Source organism: Lemur catta, chromosome 1, assembly GCF_020740605.2.
Source record: "Lemur catta isolate mLemCat1 chromosome 1, mLemCat1.pri, whole genome shotgun sequence".
In the NCBI taxonomy this organism is placed as follows: domain Eukaryota; kingdom Metazoa; phylum Chordata; class Mammalia; order Primates; family Lemuridae; genus Lemur; species Lemur catta.
The window spans coordinates 279,884,697-279,902,742 of NC_059128.1; the positions used below are offsets into that span (position 1 = coordinate 279,884,697).

At 46.7% G+C, this 18,046-nt stretch overlaps 1 protein-coding gene across 1 annotated transcript in view; it reads right to left on the reverse strand.

The window, feature by feature from the left end:
* The window catches only part of ERG (ETS transcription factor ERG), a 251,424-nt gene that overhangs the window by 182,751 nt on the left and 50,627 nt on the right, over positions 1-18,046 (reverse strand). Inside the window, exon 2 of the mRNA XM_045540678.1 lies at positions 671-762. The gene's annotated coding sequence lies outside the window, so the exon portion shown is untranslated. The remainder of the gene's footprint in view (positions 1-670; positions 763-18,046) is intronic.

The following is an 18,046-nucleotide window of genomic DNA, read 5'->3' on the forward strand; positions in this document are numbered from 1 at the left end:
TGTTCAAGGCATGTCCCAGGCGCCATCACTGTTTTCCCGTCTACTAATCACTCCGGGCTTAATTTTGGTAAAGGAGAGGCTCTTACATTCTGTGGCCTAAATGAGCATCCCATGGGCCCCACCATAACCTGAACCCTTGCAGTGCTTCTCTGGGGGAAGCCCAGCAGTCTGGGCAGGATGGAGCACGCTTTGGAGACAGCTCGCTGACCTGTGCCAACAGGAGAATGTTTCACGAATACAGAGAGGCATCCCCTGTGTGTGCCACTTGAAATGACGTGTCAATTGCATTTGGGTAAAATAACTATAAAATAATTGTAAACCAAATTCAGCAGTATGACAGAAAATACAAATATTGTTAATGCACAGGTCTGTAGATGCTGACCCTCTGGCTTTTCTGCAGGAGGTGGAAAAGAGTCCAAGATGGCAGAGAAAAGAGACTGAAGCCTGCAGTACTGACGAAGCAGTGACTCTAAAAGCCCCACAGTGTGGGGGGACAGTGACAGGCATCAGAATTCCTTCAAGTGTAGCAAAGGGGCCAAGAAAAGGTCTTATGAGCTTTGGGACCACAAACATCAAATATTAAAGATACAAAATATTTACATATTCACATTTTTTTTTTAAAGTCTGGACTGGGAGGTGTAGGATTTGAGGGGAGGAATGTTTGTTTTACCTCTAATTGCCCTGGGTTCCACCATCGCTCTTCTCTGCGAGCCATTTGTCTTGCTTGCGGTCAGCACGGCTTTCCTTGGGTCTCCAAAGGTCCTGGAACAGCCCGAACAAAAATGTAAGAATATTAAACCTTATTTCTTTCCCAAATATTAATGCCCAAGATCAACTGTGCATGTAGTGACAAAGCCTATTTCTTAACCATTATTTTAAAATATCCTAAAAGGGGAAAGAACTTAAAATCCTTTCCTTTAAAAAAAAAAAAGAGGGGGCGACATTCCACTCCTCTGAGGGAAGCCGGGCATTATGAAGCAAAAATTAGCAAGAAATGAGGGCCAAGCCTGCACTGGCACAGTGAGGCACACGTACACGTTTGCAAAAGAAAATATTTTGAAAATGTTTTCTTTTGCCTTACAGCCCCCAGCTTTAGTAATAATGGTTTCCCCAGATCATTCTTTTAGTGCTTTTATCTGCTCAAAACAGAGTAGCAGGGTTTACAGAATTTCCTAACAACTGTAATCAAACAATTGTTTTAGTCCAATAACAGAAACGACCCTTTTAATTGATAAATGCTAGGAGGATGAGTACTTTTAAAAGATTTAGAACACTACCAGACTGAAAAGATAGGAAGAAAAAAATCTTTCTTACAATATGCCCGTTGGTACAATCTCAATCTCTCTCTCTCTCCCTCTCTCAGAGATATAGGGATTTCTGTACTTATGCAACTTTCCAAGTAAAATATTCAATCCCAAAATATTATATTTAATAGAATCCTCACATGACAAATTGCAAATGGCATCTGTTTCCGTTGAAAATATTTTCAAATTAGAAAATGTCTTAGGTGTTGCATCAAAATCAATATTTGGAATGGGAAAATTATTTATAAATGGTTCCACAGGCCAGTTGACACTCCCATTCCACTCAGGAGGCCCCCGGCCAACTCCATCCTGTGCATAGAAACATTTAATCCAAATGGCCAAAATGTCACAGCCAAGGATTTGCTATGATTTTATAGAAAATACAACATAACATTCTTGGGGAAGGAATCAGGATACAGACTCACATATATAATATGATGCCAATATGGCAAAAAGAAAAAAAAATAACTGGATAACAGAAAAGAGGGCAGGTAGGAAGGGACGGAGGACCACTTGAAGGAAGTCATCAAAATGCTAACAGACATTGGCTTTGGGTTTCCCATGTGAGTTACCAGGGGTTCTTATTTTCTTCTTTTCTAAAATCTTTTTAAAAAATGTATTCTTAAATTGACAAATAAAAATGATACATATTTATTGTATACAACATGATGTTTTGAAATATGTATACATTGTGCATTGGCTAAATTGAGCTACTTAACATATGCGTAGCCTCCTATAACATTTTTCTGTGGTGAGAACACTTGAAATCTACTGTCTTAGCAATTTTCAATACAACACATTGCTGTTAGCTACAGTCACCGGGTTGTACAATAGATCTCTTGAACCTATTCCTCTTGTCTAACTGAGATTTTGTCTCCTTTCACCATCTCCCCAATACCCCCCACTATATGCAACAACACTAATTATCTAGGAAAATGCAAATGAAACCACAATATCACCTCACACTTGTTAGAATGGCTATGATCAAAAAGATGAAAGGTGAGTGTTGGTGAGGACGTGGAGGAAAGGGAGCCCTTGCATACTGTTGGTGGGAATGTAAATTAGTGCAGTCATTATGGAAAACGGTATGGAGATTCCTCCAAAAATTAAAAATAGAACTCCCATGTGATCCAACAATCCTACCTGTGGATACACATCCAAAGGAAATGAAATGAGTATGGAAGCCAGGCACAGAAACACAAACACTGCGTGACCTCGCTTATATGTAGAATCTGAAAAAGTTGAACTCTCATTTTCTTTATAGTTTTGTGTATTTTCTAAATTTCCAAGTATAAAGAATATTCATCTTTATAATCGGGAAAAAAAACTAAGGAATACACATTTTATAATCCTAAACATATTTTCAAAGTAGTTTCTTCACTGTAGCGTGTTACTTGTACCATCTGGCCACACAGGGCAGGGCGGGACACCTGTGTTCAGTGGCTCCACACTCAGCAGGAGGGGGAAGGATAACAGTGAATCAGACCACGCTTTGCAAGGCTGCATGAATCCCGAGTTAAAGAAGGTGCTTCTAAATTTCATTTTCTCTAAATCCAAAATCCAATATTGATTATTGCTTGGTTAACTGTTTTCCATGGACAAGTGATTAAAATAGCCTTTGGTTTCCAATTGCTGCAAGGGGAATATGAATTTTAAAAGCATGAGCTAAGATTTCCTATACTCTGCTATCCTATAGTATATTTTTGTGCCAAAACCTCTAATAGGCTGAAAGAAAAATTTGATTTATGTTTGAGACATTGTTGGGCCTGATTTAAAGCCCAGAGTAAAGCCCAGAGAGGATTCTATTAAATGTGTGCAATGGGTATTTTAAAATTAGCATCATAGCATTATTAATATTTCATTTATCCTCAGGGCATTTGCCTGACAACGTAAATTATCCATAGCGGAGCTGAGAAGCCACAAAGGATCCAAAAAGATGTCACAACATCCAGGGAGAGAAGTTTTTCCAGAGAAAGGCACGCTACCAGCCACGTGAGGTAACAGCTGGCTGAATCCAAGCAAAAAAGTCAGAAAATCACACAAACCAGACTCAAGAACTCAAAAGATACAACCGTTTGAGAACCTTGCTATGAGTGCAAACTGCTCTACCCAGCTCAGCAGCCCCTGGTCCAGAAAGCAGAGGGCCAAGAGTTTCACGACCTGCACAGGGACCCTGAGTCCTGCCACTGGCCCCAGGGACAAACCGCATCACGCCGGGACTCAGTTAGGCTCTGCTTTCGTGTTGTGAGAGGGGGAAGAGTAACATGATCATCAGGAAATCCCTGCTGGAATGGTCAACGCCAAACAGGCCTGAGTCCCTGACGGGCAGGCTTCACTTGCCAAAGAAGCCGCGGTGTGGCAGAAAGAACCCTGTACTCGGAGCCCCAGGTCTGTGCCGACCCACTACAGCCAGCAAAGCTCTCTGGGCCTTCGTCTGCTCATCTGAAAACTGCAGGTAAGAGGGCCTGACTTGCAGAGAGGCAGTACAAGTCCAATAAGACAGCGTCTGTGACGGTGCCAAGTGGACAGATGCGAGGCATTGTTAAATTCAGGGATGGGGGACCTCCTTGGTCCCCAAAAACGTTGACAAGAGAGCTACTCTCTGCACGGATCTTCCTGGCCACCACGCATCAGCAACAGTGAAAATTTCATAAGCAGAAGTTGGCTATCTCCCTGCTGTTTCTGAAACCCCTATTGGCTCCCTTGAATAAGACTTAGCAAATAATACATGCAGTGTCGCATTCAGTTTCGGATGATCCAAATTTTGTAAAAAATGTTGGCAAACTCAAGTACATTCAAAGGTGGGGAAAGAGAAAGGTTACAGAGCCGGGGACTTAAGGAGTATCTAAGAAACAGGCTGAGGAGGACTGGGGAGGGGTAGCATATAACACAGACAAGAAAAGACTAAGAAGAAAGAACTGGCTCTTTTCAAATATTTGAGGGACTCCTCCAGCGGAATAAATATGCTTTGTTCATGCTTTTATAGGCCTGGTTTCAGAAGGCAGAACCAGGACCACTGAACTAAAGTTGTTACTGAATGAGAAATAGATTTTAGGTATGAAGAATATGAAAAAGGCCTTACTAGTTTTTCTGAGAAAATTTATTGATAAATAATGTATGTACAATAAACTGCATCTATTTAAAAGATGGAGAAAAAAGAAGGTGGCATTGGGAAGAAAGCAAGGTGTGCAGAGAAGCTGCCACCAGGGCCAGGAGTACCTGGACCTAGGCTGAGCAACCGCAGCCTGGCGAGAAGGCTCCACTCCCTCCAGCAGTGCCAGGGACAGAGTGACCATCCCCGCGTGCCACATGGCCATGGAGAGCACAGTCATGGAGCAGCCAGGTTTTGTTTCATTCATAGCCCCACATTGGTGGCCAGGGCAGCAGACACTGGCTGCCCCTCCTCCCTTCTAGAAGGAACTGCGATTTGGCCTGGGTGTGCAGCCCACCCCAGTGTGACCCAAGCAAGGCGTCACTGCCCCAACTCCAGGGCAAATCCTCTCGCCGGGCACCCTTTCCTCTTGCCACCGCTAGGTTTAGGGAAGGGCCCGTGATATTATTCTGGCCAACTCGATGCTGAGGGAAGTGACTGGAGGACTTCCAGGAGAAGTCTTCGCTGATGAAGAGAGGTCATACGATACCAGTCCTGTCTGTGTGACACTTGGAACTGTGGCCACCATCTCAGGACCCTATGAGTAGGCCACGTGAGGACAAGACTGATACACTGTGGATAACTGGGGAAAAATGAAGGAAATCCCTGGGTTTCTACTTAGGGTGGAGAAGAGTCGAATTAACCAACTCTGAAGGCAGCTCCCATCGGGACTCCTTGTCATCTCATTTTCCTTGTTAATTAAACCATTCTGAATTTGTTGTCGTTGTCACTGGCAGCAAAAGTATCCCATCCACTACAGCATCTGTGCTCAAAAGAGTCACCTTCAGCTCTGTTGCCATTTGTATCACACCCAAACGGACATGCTGAATATGTTCTTCAGTTCTCACTTTAAAATAAAATGATCTGCTGAAAATTAGCTCAGTGCATACATCTTCCCACCCACAACTCTATATCTAAGATTTAGGGCATAAACAACTATCATCATGATAAGTGACCTATTTCAATCTACCTGTATGTTGAGTGTCCAGGCATTGGAGGCGACATGGAACCTCCCCGCGATAAACAAAGGGCATGGTGTGGCGTCATACTTCAGTTAAATTACTGACTGGAGGCAGAACGTGGCGAGGGGCACAGGAAGGTACCAAAGAGGCTGCAATCGCCCAGCGCCATGGAATGGCAGCGCCTCTGCGGAGCAGTTCTAGGCTGGGGCTGGGAAGACAGCACGAAAGGTAGAGGAAAAAAACGAGCAAAGGTAAGGAGCCGAAGGAGTGTTCTCAGGAGAGGCACGCCGTGGAGAGTGTCTTTCGTCTTTATGTCCATACAAGGCACAGAGTATCAGCCTGGAAATGTTGAATGGTTTATCTCTAGAATTACGGAAAGGGTCCACTGGCATTTGTCTCCTTCTGTGATCTAAACTCAACCTGTCCTTCAAATCCGTTCATCCATTCATCCAACCACACATGCCAGCCTCGGAGCTAAGCACTCACTGGAGAGGGACTTTCCCAGGAGCTCAGAGTCCAGTGGCAGAGACAGAGCCGTAAAGAAACCGCCACAAACACCAGCTCCCCCGTTGCATCCTGTGCCAGAGCGTAGCTTGGCTGAGCATCAGAGTCAGCTGCAGAGCCTTCTAAAAATGCGAATTCTGCAGCCCTTCCTCTTCCTTCTTTATTACAAGCTCCAGGGGTACGGGGTCCAGGGTGGTCTAAGGGGGAGCTATGCAAGCAGCAGAGGATGGAGGACAGTGCCCGCAATACTTGCCAGGCTGAAGGGGAAAAAGAACACAGCCAAGAACACAAGGAGGAGATGTCTGGGAATCAGAATGAAGCTAGGAAACACCTAAGTCATGGGAGCCAAGAAAGAACATTCAGAAAGACAGAAGCAGTTCACAGTGTCCCATCTGCACAGAGATTAACGAACAGGAGAAAGTCATCCGACTAACCACACGTACTGGATTTGGCAAGTTAAAGCCTCTTGGTGTCCTCTAAAAATGTTGTAGCGGCCTAACAGGTGTCAGCCAGTTTCCAGATGGTTCAGTGGTGGAGGAGGATATGCAAAGGGTGACGCAGGCTACCCAGGACAGGAGGTAAGCAACAAGGACAGAGAGGAAGACAGAGCAGCCGGGAAAAGCACTGATGCCTTCCCCCACCCAAGATCCACGGGGCCCTGCTGTGTTTCAGAAATTCCCGGAGCTGCAGGTGCAGCAGTGCACCCGACTCAGCCCTGCCCCCAGGCATTTACAACCCAGTGAAAGGAAGGTTTATCTTATTTGTTTAGTCTGTTTGTTAATGAGAAAAGCAGTGCGTTTACAGGCAGGACAGAGGGAACCAGTGCAGCACTGGAGATAAATTCTAGAGACGGGGAAGCAGGGACAGTCTGGGGAGGGGCGGAGGAAAGGCCAAATGCAAGGGTGCGACAGTGGGGTCAGTTCTGGCGGGAAGGTGGGACCCATTGCCTCAGAAGTGGTGTGCTGCTAGGGGTTAACAACCAGCTCTCCAACAGAAAACTCTTGATTAGAAGCATTTGGTAATTCCTGTGGAGAGATGTTCCATTATGGCCAATTTCATGGAAGCCATGGGAGTCCCTGAATGCAGAGTTGGGAAGAGATGTGCACAGTTGGCTCTAGCAAGCCCGCAGGAGCCAGCTCTAGCACACTGGCGCTCCAGAAGCCAGAGACAGACAAAGGAACCTGAAACCACCGACGAGGAAAGGGAATCTGTGACAACCAGCACAACCAGCTGCTCTCCTGTCACTGAGTCCCTGTGATACGGGTAAAAACTAGGGAGAATGAGGTCAAAATCTGGAAAGGCGGCAGGCCCAGGGTGCTCTTAAATTGCACCCACGGAAGCCCTTCTGCTTCCTGAACCTGGTTAGTACCCAAAATATGTGTTGCTTATCCGTATCTTCCTTCAGTCTGACATTGTGTGTGCATGTGTGTGTGTTTCCACTTAGAGATCACCGCGCTGCTAACTCCGCTATAATTTAGAACTCAGATTCCCATTCTTGGAATCGTACAAAATTCCCCAAAAGGTCTCTTTCACTCTAAGTCATAGAGAAACACTGCACAAATAAAAAGCAGTTTTGCTGGAAGAAAATCACAAGAGTCTCCATGAATCACATCTGAGCCACATGTTGGCCATGACTGTATGCTTCTTGTCAGTTTTGTTGTGGTGGTTTGGTTTCATTTCATTTTGGGGGGGGCCCATCTTTTTGCCCCTCACAACAGCAAATCAACCTTCATCCCCACTGCTTCTTTCGTTCTTGTTTTTCAAGAGAGAGCAAAACGAACCTAGGCATTATGCACCTGTGTGCACTGACTTGTGAAGCGCAAGACGCTCTTGGACCCAAGTAAACTTTCCGGTTCTTTCCCTCCTCCTTAGCCGTGTCACTGCGCACATGAAAGCCTTCAAGCTGATTTCAGAGTTAAAGCTGTGGCCACCAGCTTCCACCAAAATAACACGCGCAGTAGCAAGACAGCGCCAGGCCCCCAGGTCTGGGGACCATGGTCTGCCTCTAGGTCCCCTGTGAAAATGAGACATTTGAAGGAAAACAGGCTGCATTTGAAAGGCAGTGACATCAGGACAGGAAAAACAACTATAATTACGACTTCTCTCCCGTTGTACACTGAGCCTTCTGTTCAAGAAAACACATTGACCAGGGATTTTTTTTTCCTTAAGTTCAACTAGAAAAACAAATATTTAGTCATTTCATGACAGCAGACAACTGAAAAGCAAGCCACATGTTAAAGAAACATTATGTATTTCTAAGAAAGCTCATCAAACAAAATATATCCTTGAGAACAGAATCCCATAGTCTGTTTTAGAGGCAAATTTGGCCTTCAAAATGAATTTTGTCCTGATATAATTACAAGGTCAAATCTTAAAGACAGCAAATGCATCAATAGCCATCTCTCCAATGAGATCTATTTCATATTTTCAAATTAACAATACTGAACAGAAAAAAAAATGAAAACATTATTAATACACACATAATTGCCTTCAAGGTTATATATAATGTAATTAATTCCTAGTTAATCAATATTATATTAACATATTAATACTACAGATAAGAAAGGCAATTCCTGAGTGCAAAATAATCTATAATAGCACAAAAATGACTACTTATACTAATAGAAAGACCACATGTAACACAGCTCATTATAGATCATTTTTTAGATGAAATTCCTTCTTTCAGCATCACTTTGATACTCAGAGAAGGCAGATGTCTTTATTCTGAGTATAGTAGAGGGAAGCAGATAGCGAGAGGTTAGAAGTTTTCCTAAGAAAAATCAACTATCATCAAAGGCAGAAAGAAAAAGGAAAAAAAATATTTGAAAACAAGCAAGCAAACAAACAAACAAAAAAGCCTGCCAAATACTTACAGAATACCCACAGGAAAAGGTTTCCTTGTACCCTTTAAGGGAGGGGAATTTCAAAGAATCCTGAACTCATCACAAAAGCAGTTCTAGGCCCGTTGGCTTTGCCAAAACCCTTCGGCATCCTAGTGATGGATATTCAGCCACCACGGAGCACTGAAACCAGCTTTTCCATTTCCACTGAGTTTTGGCTGGTTTCCGAGGATTGCATAAAGATCGCCTCATTTGTACTAGACACAATTTGGAAATAAAAATGCTTAAATCACCCTCGATATTTAAAATAGAATTCATGAGCCCAGCCACTCTTCCCTGATAGCTGGGATGTGAGGTTTATAACATGCCTCTGGCTTCACAGGTATGCACTGCATCTATGCAGAATTTTCCACGAACTCCATCATCAATGAGTCGCTCATCAAGTATGAACTGAGCACTCGCCCCATGCAAAGGGCTGTGTGGGACGGAAAAGTTCCAAGGTGTGTCTCTTGCTCAGGAGAGTACGCCTGAGGCCTGGGTTTTATAATACAAATTAAGGAAACGGAACTGCATCAAGAAGCACTGGAATTGTTCAGGGGAGAGGAAAGGGAGAATGCAACATTTTAGGTGATGAAAAACAGGAACAATGTATACGGGCATCAGAGAAGAGGGCAGGCCAGACAGAAAGGAGAATTTAAGCAAAACAAGCAATACAGTGTAACGTGCTTGCGGGAGGCTCAGCTATAAACGGGAGTCGGTACAGCTACTTCTCCACGTGAGGATTAAACGAGACTGCATTAGAGCCCTCTGCCGAAACTCTGAGAATGTTTTTGTCATCCCTGCCACCTCCTGAGGTGGCTGAGGACGCTTTTCAAAGCAGGAGAGAGCTCAGGGGTTTTGGACAATGGCCTGGAACAGAGGGTGTGGACAGAAGCTGGACAAGTCTCCCCGGCAGAAGTTCCAGAGAAACAAAGGGGTGGGAGGGAGACGGCGCGGGGCGCATTGGCAGGACGGTGAGGGCTGTGTGCATCTCAAAGGGCCAGACCGGGACCACAGGGAGAGCCTAGAATTTCAGGCTACCAAGTTTGAACCTTGTTCTGAAAATTAACAGCTGAAGGTTTTTGAGCATCTGTGGCGTGAAGCTTCCCAAAGAGGCCACAGGGAAAATGCAGGGGACAGCAGACCACAGGGAGGGAAGGGCAGGGGCAGACAGGCCCGTACCGAGGCGGCTGCCGTGCTCCAGCCCAAGGTAGTGAAGGCGGGGCAGCCTGGGAACGCAGGGGACAGGAGGGTGCGAGAAGCAGTGTCAGCACCTGGTGGCCCCGTAGCTACAGAAGGTGAGGGGAAGAGGGAAGCAGGGAAGGATGGAAAGGAGGGAAGAGGGGGTCTTGATGAAGATGGGGAGTTCTGTCCCAGCCCAAGAGTGAGCAATTGAGCCCTCGGGCCCCGCACCCCGGAAGCTGGTCCAGGTGAACGGAAGCTCCAGGGCCGGGCGGAGTCAGGGTGTCCAACCTGGGCGTCTGTGGGGCCACCTCAGAGCAGAAGCAGGGCGGGAGGCCGGCTCTGAGGTGTTCTGCACTGGAAGAGGGACAGCAAGAGTTTCCAGAGGCACAAGATGGGACTGTGAGAGTACAGACAGGTGGGAAGAGCCTCTCAGTAAAATGAGGGGCGGCCCCTCGGGGGGCAGAGCCTTCCTGGAGGGAGAATCTCAGAGATTGTCTTTGCTCCCCACCCCCATCTACCTGTGAACCAACACGCTGCCAGCGGATTCCTTCCTTGCTTGAAATTTCATTGAGTTTTCAATTTGCAGCATTCACAGGGTACAAGTATAGGGTTAATTCAGCATTTTTTTTTCCTCTTGCTGGAATAGTGCTATTAAGTAGCAGAATTTTCTTTGCTGGCCTAACCCTCTGAAATCTAACCAGATCTTGCGATCCCAAGACCAGACCCTCTCTCTGTCTCTAAAAACAGAAGCAGGGGCAGGGGTTCTCTTTTTATAGTGGAGAGAACACCTTAATCTTACGTGAAAAATAGACTCATCACGAGCCCGGTTAGCCCAGCAAGGCTACTGCTATTTTTCTGCACGGTAGTAACAGCCTTGCTCGTCGGTGCAAGATGCAGAGTCCTTCATGGCAGGAACTGTCGGCCCCATTTGTCAAGAGAGTTTGAAAGGTGATTACTGCCATCCCCATTTCTCAGAAAACTGATGTTTACCAAGATCTCAGATCTGGTCAGTGGACAAGCAGGGATTAAACTCAGGATTCCAACCTGTACTCTTTTTATTCCTGTGAACCACGCCGTCTCCTGAGTGCAGGAAAAATCAATGCAAAGAAGGCAAACAGGAGGCAGATTTCCTGGGCACACTTTCTGTGCTCCATCTCCCCTCACCCCCGCAGGGCCCTCTCATATGACACAGCGACATTCGCTCAAAGCCAAAACCCAAACAGAGTGGAAAGACTTACCTCTGTGAGCTAAACGGCGTAACAACTGGGTGGATTACTTGATAGAACTAACTCATACGTCCTGATGACATAAATCCACATATGTGGACACACGCAAGCTAATCTTTGTCTTAATGTCTCCCATTTCTCCGGAGAATCCCTTAGTTTACTGCACATGTGTGAAATACTAAGTTTCGCAATCCCTGAACTAACTTTTCAAAGTCTTATCCAGCCAGCATGGCTTTCTTGAGAAGACTGGAGAATGTTGCTGACTTCAGGCTGAGCCGGGGGTGGTCTCCCTCCCGGAAGGGTTCCCCACACTGGCATTTCAGGCTGGTGTGGGCAGACCCCAGGCCAACTCAGAAGTCACACCACCACCCTCCGCTCAGGCGTACCAGTCTGCATTTACAGAAAACAAAAGCAGCCTCCCCAAACGAAAGGCCCTGAGACCCTTGCGTAGGAAATCTGAGAAGGCACCAACTCACCTGGGCTTCTGAGCGAGGAGAACTTAGCTGTTCTCTTTGGGGTTATCACCTGTTCTCTTCCTCAAACACCAGCCTGCTACCCACTCCGGAGACCTTGCCTCAGAACACGAGATGATCGCTGGCCTGCCTTGCAAATCCCAGACTTGCCAGCCCATAATGTGTAAAACAGTTCCCTAAAATAAGTCTCATTATAGCTATTGATCTATCTATATATACATTTATACATATGAATATATACATTTACACATACATGTGTATACACATATGAATATATACACATATGTACATAGATATAGACAGATACAGTGAGATTTACTTTAAGGGATTAGTTTATCTAGCTAAACACCCACATACATATATATGCATTATAGATATTTCATTATTTTATCTCTCTATATATATCTCCACACATACATACACACACACATTTTTGTATATATACATATATGGGTATATATGTGGAGATCTACAGAGATAGACATAAGATTTATTTTAAGGAATTGGATATAGAGAGAGGTATTTATGTGTATCTACACACACACACACACACACACACACACATATGTATATACAGAGAGAGAGAGAGAGAGAGAGATCCGTCCTACCGGATCTGCCGTTCTGGGGAACCCTGGCTGACACCCCTGCACAGACCCATCACTGGCTGCAGGTTGTCCCAGGAAGGAGGCACGACCTTGAGCAGGGTAGTCGCCACCAGCTGGCACTTCCCAGAGGGCTGATAGCTGAGCCACACTCCCAGCATCTGAGGGGATGAGCCCTCCCCTCCTGAGGGGTCTGGGCAGCACATCCCAGAGCTCAGGCCAGCTGGGCAAATTGAATACACACAGAGTAAATTACCAGAACTGCCAATAAAGCCCATGATAATAAAATTGCCTAATTTAGAGATTACGTGATGTGATCAACATTCACACTCTGTTGACTTACAGTCAACGGTGTGGATAGGAACTTTGAGGTCATTAGTAAGTGCAAAGCCATCCAGGAAAAGTTGATGGCTTTAGATGTTCAAGGTGTGTGGAGGTAAATCTCAGCAGCCCAGAGCCACTGGGCTCCCCAGGTGAAGTTGGGGAGAACTCTGACCTTGGCAGACATCCACATCCTTTACACACAGCAAGGATCGTGATCCTGGCCTGTCCCTAGCATGGGGAGGAGAGGAGCCTCCCCCTAAAACCTGCCCATACTCTCCCATGCACCCAACACTCTGGTCCCTGCCAAGCTGCAGAGGTGACTCCTAAACATGTGATCCACAAGCCACCTGCACCGCAATCTCTAAAGAGCTCCTCGGCCCCATCCCCACTCAGGGCGTCAGCCCCCAGGCTGGGCTCTGAGTCTCCGGTGGAAACCAGAGAGAGGAGGTGTGGGTAGAGTGCAGCACAGGCAGCCAGCTGCTCTGCTAACAACCATTCGGGGGACTCTGACAAGTCCCCCTTCTCAAAGTCTTAGTTGCCTGAGCTGGAAAACAGGGAATAATAACAGGAAAGAAACACCAGGCCCAGCACTGATTTGTTTACAAATGCCATGTCAATAACTGAATGCAAAGTGGGACACTGCCTACATGGGCCAAAGGTCAAAGCCTAGAAAGCCGGGAAGACGGGGTGGTAGGTGTGCCGGCACAATTCACTAAGGGGCAACCCAAACAAAACACCCAGCCCTTCTGCCACCTCAAGTGTGTGTGTGTCCGATGCTACTCAGTGTTGAACGACCAGCTCCCCGGGCCACGGCAGGGAGCAAGGCGTATATGTGGGGTTTGCTGGTGTGCGTGTGGTGCAAACACTCCCACCATGTCAATCGACCAAAGGGTGTGCACAACTGCACAGTCAGCTGTTAGGTGCCAACACTGAAGGGGCGACCAGGACTCATCAGGGGAGATGAGACACCTGGCGATCCTTCAGAGAGAGTCCTCAGGAGGCTGTGGACTCCACACCGTGATAGAAATGGAAGTGGGGCTCAGGCAGGGACATTGCACATGCATGCGTTGACACACCATGCTCCAGGTGAGTGAGCCACTAAGGCTTCCTTTCGGAGGTCCCCAAGGGCTCTGAGCTGCCAGGTCACAGGGACTGGTGACTGACCCCTGGGTGGAGAAGTTCTCGTAGAGGCTACCTGAGCACAGGTGAGGAGGGAGGGCCATGGCAGGGGCACACTGATGTCCCTCAATAGCCAGGTGAGACGGTGCAGGCGTGTGCTCATGCCAGGGACCATGGAAGGCTGCTGGACACACAGGGGGGAGTCTGCCCTGCCAGAAAGAGGCTGGAGGTGGACAGGGTGCTTGGGGAGGGTGTCATACACGGACACACAAAGGGGGCATCACCACACCATAGAGAGCTGCAGGGGGCTGTCCCTGCAAGTGCCCTGAAGCACCCTTCAATGCACTCCACAAACAAAGGCCTCAGCTTTGCAAACGGGATTCTAACACCAAGTCTCACTGCACAGTCAAGTAGTCCTTTCGGTAGCCCTCATTTTTCTTTCTCTTCCTTCTCCATCCCTGGAGGACCAGAGGCAAAGGTCAGTGGCAAGGACAAAGCACAAGGCCCTGAGGCAAGGAGCCAGCCATGGCCCCAGAGAAGTTTCTGATTCTGAGACAGGCTCAAGATGCAAAAAATCTTGAAATAGGATGAAAAATGGGCTTTTGAAAATTAGATTTATCTGGGCCGGGTGCGGTAGCTCATGCCTGTAATCCTAGCACTCCAGGAAGCTGCAGCAGGAGGATCCCCTGAGCTAAGTTCAAGACCAGCCTGAGCAAGAGTGAGACCCTGTCTCTACTAAAAATAGAAAAACCAGCCAGGTGTGGTCGCGTGTGCCTGTAGTCCCAGCTACTTGGGAGACTGAGGCAGGAGGATCACTTGACCACAGGAGCTTGAGGTTGCAGTGAGCTATGATGACACCACTGCACTCTAGTCTGGGTGACAAAGTGAGATTCTGTCTCAAAAAAAAAAGAAAGACGTATCTGGACTTCTCAATATTTGAAAATTAGACTGTTCATTAGCATCTGGAAGCGACGGGGAAAGTTTGGCAGCTGAGCAGACTTGGGACGGGAATGGAAAAGTGTTATTAGACTTGAGCAGTGAGTTTGGGGGAAATAAAGTCGCACCTGCATCGTACCCTACTGAGTCCAGCTCATTCCAAAAACACAAAGAAACCCAGTTTCTGCCACGTGTATGGTGGACGGCCCCAGCAGGAAAACCTGTCACAAAGCCAGACAGAAGCAGGTAGGTGTCAGAACCAGTCGGGCCAAGACTTAGCAACAACCCACCTGATCTCTGCAGGAGATGGGAAACAACAGGCAAATAAGTGAGCGTTGGCGTCCAAGGTCAGGGACAGGGCCAAGAAGTCCGCAAGAGTGAGAAGCACCAGATGGAAAACACCAAGAGAAAGAATGGTCTAGAGAGGGCCAGTGGGCCAGGTCAGCACCAAACCCACCCCCACCCCACCCTGGCTGTGGCTCACCTGTGGCCGGCAAAGGTAATGGGTGAAAACACCCGGCCGTGAGCCTGGCTGGCCATCAGGGCAGGTTCGACAACCTCAGAAGCAGAAGCATTTGCCCACAGGCCAGTGGCTGGAAGAAATGTCCAGCTCTATGCAGAGTTCAAAGTTCATGGCTGGGTCCCATTTTCCTTCAGAGTGGGTTGGGGGAGACAGAAAATGTCCCCAGAAGGACAGGACAACCTAGTACCTCAAGGCCTCTGCATGCTCCGCAGGAGGAAGCCCCCCAGAATGCAATGAAGGGGCCCAGAGGGGACAGTGAAGCAACCCCACCCTACGTGATGGCCTCTCTCATGCCAGAACTGCAGGATCCAACCTTCCACCAACCTCATCCACCACACTGACCCCCTGCTCTTAAGATAGACAAAGAACAGAGACAGGACCTCCATTTTACGTGATGCAGAGCTGCAATAATAAGGAATTTTAGTAAGGATGAAATCATAGAACCAGTTGAAAGGAGAATTAAATATCTAAGGCACATTTCTGGCTTAAAAATATCAAGAGGTTTTCATTTGTTTTGTTTTGTTTCTTTGTTTACATTTTAATTTTTTGGGACAGCCAATAACCATACGTATAGAACATCTTTTATAAGTGAGCCACAGAGATGTCAACTTGAGACTTCAGATGATTCCTAAACTCTGCTATGGCTCCTTGGCAATGAAAAGGGGGCTGGGGGTCCAACCTATCCATGTGTCGCACCCCACTTGGAAATATTGGCTCCAAGAGTCTAATAGTGACAGTGACGTTTGTCACCGTTAGATTTTCTTCCTCTCTGGATATTGCAATCAGGTTTACAAGGAACAAACACCAACCAGGGTCATCTCCTCCACCCACTGGACACAGGGTTCACCTGCTTTGACTGTTGGGACTGATGAATGTCCTGAGCTGCAGGGACTCACTGGGTCCCTGGATTGGGAGGGCAGTTGGTGGCCAGCAGTGCCCCTCCCCCACCCAATCAGATGACAGAGTCCCCCACACCAGAGCACGTCAGGCAGGAATCCAACCTAGTAACGTTTTCATAACACCAGTGACGGGAACCCCGATGGACGGCTCCACTGTAAATTGGGGTCCCCAAATATCTACAAAGCCTTGCAAAACCTAAAGAAAACCAAGGCAAATCTCTTTGGCCACAAGGGCGATGTCCTGAGTTAATTTGGGAGGCCACAATATTGTAATAAACATGCTGGATAGGCAAAGAAAATCCATAGAGATAAACAGAAAAATCGATCGATAAATATTTATTTTGATCTTTAATTGCCAAAGGCTAACCAGAGAGATCAGGACAGATCCCGGGTGAAGACTGGAACCACAACATTGTTCCCACATAGGAAGAATTCCCCACATTTTAGTTCCTAGACGACTCGATTCACACGTTCCCGGCACTCTCCACACGCACCCATGAGCCCTTCCCTCCGAGCACTGTCCTCAGAGTCCGTGTGCCGGCTTTGCAGCTGCCACCCTGACATCTACATGGGGAGGACAACAGTTTGCTCCTAGATAGTAATAATAGAAGCAGTGCTCAAATAAATTCATTGACACAGAAATAAATTAAAAATGAAGTAAAGTCAAAGCTTAACAAGCACTTTTGTTAAAGGAGGATATTTTATAACGAATATTTCTAAGCCGCTTCCGTTGTCTTTCTGAACACTTTTTACCTGTTCTGTGCACGTGGCATAAACTCCTACTTCTTGAATTCTATTTCAGTTTTTAACTTTTGGCATTTTCACTGCAAATGTAGAAACTTAAAAAAACACAGCTACACAAACATCAGACATTCAAAAATCAGATGAGTTTTGATAAACAATGACTCCAGTGGGAGGTGAGGATGGAAACCCAGCAATTAATCCGCCCTCCTCGTTAAAAATGTAAATAGCAGCACAGACTGACATCGCTGAGGAAGTCACACTGGGTGGCATTACTCTGTGGGCTTTGTGACTCTTTTTTTCTTTTTCTGTCAAACCCTTTTGAAGAAAATCTTTGAACACCTAAAACGGTGGCATGATGCTTCATGTTAAACTCCTTTAAGCAGCTGGAAGTTTCCTGAATAAAACACATGAGCCTTTCACTGCTAGAACTCTTAGAACCGATGGAAGTCCTCAAAAAAATAACCATTCCAGTGGGTATGAATTTCCTCCTGAGAAGTGAAGCGCAAACCGCACAGAAAAAGTTATGGAAGCGCTTCCTGCCTCAACCGAGCACAGGTTAACCTCGCCACGGTTAACCACGCCAGAGCAACCGGCCAGCAAGGCGGTGTGAGCCCTGCGTATTCCAGGCAGGAGAGCAGGCAAGGTGACCTTCAACGTCCTGTGCAGCCCTGAGGTACCAGGAATATCAATGACGCCAAATTGAGCCAGTTCAAAAAATGTGAAGCTTTTAATTCGTATCATGTCTCCTAAAGAATTTTTCTTTCCAAGGTCCCCTCTGCCACACAAAGAGATCTGAAACTCGTCTTCTGTGCAGATCAAATCCTTTTTCAACAGAAACTGAATGGCACAGATGTCAGGGTCTCTAGCAACAGGCCCTATCTAAATGTTGTTTAGGACTTTCAGATAACATCCTATTAAAACAAACAGATAAAAATCTGGTCACCCTTTGGAGTTTCTTGCCCTGGGACTGCACAGAGACACCCTACCTATGCGGAGAAGCAGTGAATTTGGGGCTCATCACCTGAAACACCAGCTTTTTCACTGGTTCTGCTGAATGAATCAGCTATTTTGCAAGCAAAATCGCAAACTCAGCTTCAGTAAGTCTCTCAAGGTGTTGCCCAGTCCAGGGAATCCCTGGTTTTGTTCTTCGATCAGGAAAGGCCTCTGATGAGGTTTTCCATCATCCTTGGAGAAACAGGGGAAAGTGGGAGCAGA